Source organism: Gopherus evgoodei, chromosome 9, assembly GCF_007399415.2.
Source record: "Gopherus evgoodei ecotype Sinaloan lineage chromosome 9, rGopEvg1_v1.p, whole genome shotgun sequence".
Lineage (NCBI taxonomy): Eukaryota > Metazoa > Chordata > Testudines > Testudinidae > Gopherus > Gopherus evgoodei.
In genome coordinates, this window is record NC_044330.1 from 56,598,473 (window position 1) to 56,605,337 (window position 6,865).

Consider the following 6,865-nt stretch of genomic DNA (forward strand, 5'->3'; position numbering starts at 1 on the left):
AGAGAGAGAGAGATGGCTGCCAGGGAAGTCTGAGAGACCATGCACTCCCTCTTTAAGGCACTCACTCACTCACTCACTCACTCACCTGGAAGGCTCATTCAAACCTGAGACCACAGCAGCTCTCTCCCACTCAGAGTCCTGAGCCAGGCTGTCCCCTCTCCCCTGCTCTGTGGAGATGGGGTACAGGGATGGGGGAAGGGGGACACCCTGACATCAGTACCCCACTCTCCTGCCCCTTCTGCACAGCCAGCAGGAGGGTCCTGGGAGCAGTCACAGGTGCAACGTGGCTGCAAAGTAGCAGGGGGAGGGGCACCTGAACACATGCTGCCAGATGTGCACAACTCTGCTAATTAAGTGCTCGGCACTTGAATTACTCCTGGGTGGCCGCCCGACTGCACAGCTTAGAGGGCACCCAGGTCAGGACTGAGGTATGTTTTCTCCAAAGGCAAAGTGAATTAAGTCATCCCTTCCCCGTTCCCAAATCTTGTCTGCCTACAAAGACTTAGAATGATATAGTTTAAGACTTGTAAATCCAGTGCCCATTGAAGACAATCGGGTACGTCCATTGATACTTAGGTACTGGAACAGATCTATGCTGAACTGCTGGACAGAACTGATACAGCCACACAGTTTGCATGTATATCAATGCTGCATATGTTTTATTGGACGCTTTTTGTCAAAAGAGGACACAATTTTTAATCATGAGGTAATGCCTATCCAAGAATGAGGTGACTTTAAAATCAGGCCCTGTCCTTCAACATTAAGGCAGTCTGGGGCCATTCATTTCTCTCATCATTGAGGCTAAGATTTTGTCATGGTTATTTTTGGTAAAAGTCATGGACAGCTCATGACAATAAACAAAAATTTATGGAAACCTGTGACCTGATCCTGACTTTTACTAAAAATACCCTGGGAAAACTGGGCCAAACAGAGCACTGCTGGGGCTTGCAGCTGCTCCAACCCTTCTGCTGCTCCTGTGACAGGGGCCGATAGCTGCTGCTTCAGCCCCAGTGGAGCTGACCTAACCCCAGCTGCTGCTCTGGCAGCCCCAGGGCTGACAGCTGCTCCCGCCCTGCCCCAGAAGAAGTCACAGAGGTCCTGGAAAGTCACAGAATCTGTGACAGAATCATAGCCTTACTCAGTGTGAATTCAGAACTCTCCTAGAAACCACCGGAGGGAGCTAAAACCACAGCAACTGCCAAGCTTTGCTATGGCTGCTTTTCTCCATTCCTAGAAGGCAAAAGAAAACTAATTCTACTGCAACTTTCTTCTCCTGAGCTGTTTGTAAAGGAGCGTGCAATACCACACATGACAATTTTAGGGGGGGCTGTCATGGTATAAACCCCCACTCTGAACCTTAGCGTCCAAAAGATGGGGTACCAGCATGAATTCCTCTAAGCTCAATTACCAGCTTAGTACTTGTAGCGCTGCCACCAACCAGGAATTCCAGTGCCTGGTACACTCTGGTCCCCCCAAAACCTTGCCCGGGGACCCCCAAGACCCAGACCCTCTTGATCTTAACACAAGGAAAGTAAACCCTTTCCCTCACCGTCGCCTCTCCCAGACTTCCGCTCCCTGGGTTACCATGGAAGATCACTGTGATTTAAATTCCTTGAATCTTAAAACAGAGAGGAAAATCCACCTTACCCCCTTCTTCTCTCTCCCCCTCCCAGACTCTCCCTGAGAGAGAAAGTAATCCTAACAAAGAGAGAAATTAACCTTTCTCTCCACCTTCCCTCCTTTCTCCCCACCAATTCCCTGGTGAATCCAGACCCAGTCCCCTGGGGTCTCACCATAATAAAAAAACAATCAGGTTCTTAAACACGAAAAGCTTTTAATTAAAGAGAGAAAAACAGTAAAAATTATCTTTGTAAATTTAAGATGGAATATGTTACAGGGTCTTTCAGCTATAGACACTGGGAATACCCTCCCAGCCTAAGTATACAAGTACAAATTAAAATCTTTTTAGCAAAATATCAATTTGAACTCCTTTCAGCCAAATACACATTTGCAAATAAAGAAAACAAACATAAGCCTAACTCGCCATATCTACCTAGTACTCACTATTCTGAACTTATAAGAGCCTGTATCGGAGAGATTGGAGAGAAACCTGGTTGCACGTCTGGTCCATCTGAGAACCCAGAGAGAACAACAACCAAACACTAACAGCACAGCACAAAAACTTCCCTCCCTCAAGATTTGAAAGTATCCTGTCCCCTGATTGGTCCTCTGGTCAGGTGACAGCCAGGCTCACTGATCTTGTTAACCCTTTCCAGGCAAAAGAGATATAAAGTACTTCTGTTCTATTAACTCCTACTATCTGTTTATGACAGGGGTGGAGGAGCAGGAGGTTAAAGGATTAGAGGGATTGCTCTGGCCCAGGAGTGGTATCTTCACCTCTAGCCAGAATGTGATGGAAAGTCCAGGGGCGTGCTGCCAACATATGTAGAATTTTCTAACTCAGACTTCTGTTTGCTAGCACGCAGACAGAGTCTTTGTCTATTACTTTTGATGACATCTTCAACTCTACCTAAAAGATTAGCCTCTCTCTCATATCTCTGCCTGTTTTCCCACCCCTTAGGCAGCTAGTAATCTCCTCCTCCCACTGATAAGGTCAGAAATGTGGTGCCTAGATCTAAGAGGTGGCAGCACTTGGGATGGGTCAGTTTAGTGGTCACAGCCTAGCCGCAGTGGAGGTTTATCATTATCAGTAGCACTAAATAACCATTATCAATTTACTTCCATGCTGCTGTCCTGCCATTCAGTCAGCTTCATGCACCCTCAGCCCCTCCCTTCCAACCCTTTCCAGAAAACTGCAGGCAAAATAATAAAGGCTCCAGCCACACTTCCTGTATGACGTTCCTCCTACCCAGCCTTCATTAGCTATTTAGCTTTACCTCTGTTCCTCTCCCCCAACCTATTCTCTGCCCTCATCTCTCCACTACCCACCCCCTTTGCCTCTCTTGTTACAGATTTCTGTTACCAACCTGCCTCAGGCATCAGGTGATCAGGCTGAAGCCACAGGATCTTTGGGGGGGAGATGACGAAACACACCAAGTGTCTAAATTTTAAAGCTTTATTAATAAAATAATAAAATAACAGCGGAGAGTGATGGATGCTCCCCACGTCACTCAGAGGAAGGAAGAAAGTGTTAGTGCCCCAAGCCCTAACCCGCTTTCATACTCACACATGCTCTACCCAAGGCTGTCCAAGCCTGGGTGTAATGTAAGAAGAAGAAGGGGAAGGATGGGCGTTCTGTCCTGGGCCCCGGTTGTCCAGGGTCTGCTGTAATCTCTGACTTGCTTTGGCTCTCAGGAGGTTTTTAAGTCCTGGGTTTCTTTGGGGGTGTTTTCCTACAGTGCCCTCTGTTCCTGGTGCTCTTTGTACTTGTCCAAACTGGCTCACTGTGGCCTCCTTGGCTTCCCAAAACACCCCAGCTCCAGAGATTTGTTTTTCCCCCCATTGGCCTTCGTCATCTCATTCGCTCTCACTGCTTTCTCTGCAGCCCTGCTCAACTTCCTTCTCCTCTTCTTATGGCTCGACAGCTGCAGATTTCTTGTTGTGTCCATGACCTTGGGCCGGGGCCAGCGTCTTATCTTCACATGGAGCCAGCTGAACTCAACCATCTCATGGTCACTGCCTCCCAGGTTCCCGTCTACTTTTACTTCTCCTACTAATTCTTCCCTGTTTGTGAGCAGCAGGTCAAGAAGAGCTCTGCCCCTAGTTGGTTCCTCCAGCACTTGCACCAGGAAATTGTCCCCTACACTTAACAAAAACTTCATGGTTTGTGCACCACTGTATTGCTCTCCCAGTAGATACCAGGGTGATTGAAGTCTCCCATGAAAACCAGGGCCTGCAATCTAGTAACTTCTGTTAGTTGCCGGAAGCAAGCCTCGTCCACCTCTTCTCTCTGGTCTGGTGGTCTATAGCAGACTCACCACAACATCACCTCAGTAGAGATTGAGCTCCTCAAGTCTATCTATTTAACTTAACAAAGAGAAGGTTAAGGGGAGACTTAATTACAATCTATAAGTATCTACACAGTGAACAAATATTTAATAATGGACTCTTCAAGGAAGCAGAGAAAGGTCTAACACAGGGGTCAGCAGCCTTTCAGAAGTGGTGTGCCAAGTCTTCATTTATTCACTCTAATTTAAGTTTCCACGTGCCAATCATACATTTTAACATTTTTAGAAGGTTTCTTTCTATAAGTCTGTAATATATAACTAAATTATTGTTGTATGCAAAGTAAATAAGATTTTTAAAATGTTTAAGAAACTTCATTTAAAATTCAATTAAAATGCAGAGCCCCCAGCCTGGTGGCCAGGACCTGGGCAGTGTGAATGCCACTGAAAAAACTCGCGTGCCATCTTCAGCATGGGTGCATTGGTTGCCCACCCCTGGTCTAATATGAGTCAGTGGCTAGAAGCTGAAGCTAGATGAATTCAGACTCGGGCTAAGGTGTAAATTTTGAATATGGAGGGTAATTAACCATTGGAACAATTTATCAAAGGTCATGGTGGATTCTCCATCACTGGAACTTTTAAAATCAAGATTGAATAGTCTAAATTTCTTCTTCACACCCCATCAGTAAAAAATTTTTAAGCATGCATCCCCTCTCCCAGCCAAACTGTTGAAGCAAAAAATAAAATAAAAAAGCCACTAGGCCTCCCGGCCAAACTGACAAAGGAGGGGAAAAAAAAAAGTGGCGCTGCTCCGGCGGCACTTCTCCTGCCATGCACCCCGAAGGATCCTCTTGTTTAGTTTAAAAAAAACAGAAAAATCTTAAGAATTTATGGTGGCTTTTTGTATTTTCTTAAATTTATCTTAATCAAAATTGAATAAAAAACTATCATACTGATGTTTATTGAGGATTAGATACTGATCCCCTTATTCAGCTCTGATGTTTTGTAGCTTAGCTGATTGCAGTGGGACTGTTCTTAGCGTAAGATGACAAGCAACATGAGTGAGGGTGTCAAAATTAGGACATACTAGCTTTTGTTTTAACCGTATCATTAACAAAAGGACACCAGAACAGATTTATCATGAATAGTTTATTTCTGAAATTCACTATTTTGCACTATCAAGTAGAACTGTATTCTTAGAAGCTGTGTTCCTTTCTCAGGTATTTCCTTTTTGGGGTTTGAATCTAAATATACTGCATGATGTGGCAATAAATTGTCAGCACTGCAGAAATGTCGTCCAAATGTAGCCGAACTGCCGAGGGATGGGGAGAAAAAAAGCCGCTCAGACTCCCGGCCGAAAAAAAGCAGCGCTGCTCTGGCGGCGCTCCTTCTGCTGTGCATCCCGAAGGATCCTCTTGTGCACCCCCTGGGGTGCGCGCACCCCACTTTGGAGGCCACTGGTGTAGGTGATCACAATGTTTGCTTTTGGCCTTGTAATCTCTGAATCTTCTCCTTTGAAGCCCATCATTTGCAAAGCTGAGCAAACAAAGTAAATCAGCCTACCTTCATCATTAGGGGCCTAAATAAGTAACCTGATTAGCATGGTTTGAGGTGGCAAACTCTGAGTATGTCCACCCTGGGGTGCCTGCAGCATGAGTAGCCCTACCCAAGTGAGCTTTAATCTGGCTGTCCTGAACAGCAAGAGCAGGGCGGCAGCAGTGGCACAAGTGGCAGGCTGGCTTGTACAAGCCTGACCAGAGCCCTGGGGAGCCACTCCAGCAGCTAGTCAATACTGCCACCTGTGCAAGTACCACAGCTTCATGACTAGCCATACCCACGCTGTCTTGAGCCAAGCTAGATCACTGCAGTGCTGCAGTCACATCTCGGACTGCAGTCTAGCCAGACCTCGGCCAAAGTGTTCAAACCTGAGGGACATGCCCATGGCCACACATTGCCTGTGGCAGAGCTGTGACTGATGCTGAGGCAGTCTTAGTTCCTTCTCCTCTAATCCTTCTTTGGGCTTATACCTGCTCTTATGGCCAAAGTTCACTTTATTTGACAACAAGTCTTCACTAGCTGGAGAATTTTACATAGCAAAACCATCCCTCTGATGAGGCCATGACAGAGACTAGCCCCAGGCTTGACAGATAAAAAGGGTGTTTTCACAGTTCCTATACAAAGGAGCCATGGCTAGTTGCAGCTGAAGTTTCTGCAGGCTTTCTGATGCAGTGGTACAGATGCCACAACTGGGCACGTCTATTCTAGCTGGTAATGAATGAGCAGCACGGATCATTTTCTGTAACGTCTAGTTTTCTTGCCATTGGGTCTCTGGGTCTCATGCCGCATGGCACCTTGTGGTGTCATTTACACCTGTGCAGCAGGGGTGCAATATTGTTACCCCGGAGACTGGTAGGAGCATTTTGCAGTGCTGCATACTACTGCACAGAGTTCAAGGCACTGCAGAATCAGGCTCACTGTATCTTAGAGCAATCGCACATCAGGATGTTTCTCTCTTATTTAAAAGTGAGTCCCCTTTAAGTAAAAGTGCACAATGTTTTGTGATTACTTGTAAAAATATACAGTGTTCCTGCATAGCTGCACTGTAATATATGGGTAACAGATCCTTCTAGGATATTAAACCATACATTGGGCTTGAGCCTGACTGCAAGCATTTGCTTACGCAAGCAAGCTCTATTATGCATGTTCTAGTCCCGTTGACTTGTGTAGGATATGTGAATATGCGTCTGCAGCTTGCGCCTTTGATGTTTTCACCGATGAAGGTGTGGGTCAGCTCCTCAGCAGCATACCTGCACTCATGGCAGGGGAGCTATGCTTGCTTACAGCAGCTTAGGATTCGGCCCACTATCAGTCTGAATACAAATAATTAGGCATCCTTCATGCCACCGTGTAATGAGTTCCATCCCATACTTTTAGCTCCTGAGTCCTGTGGAGTTGGAGCT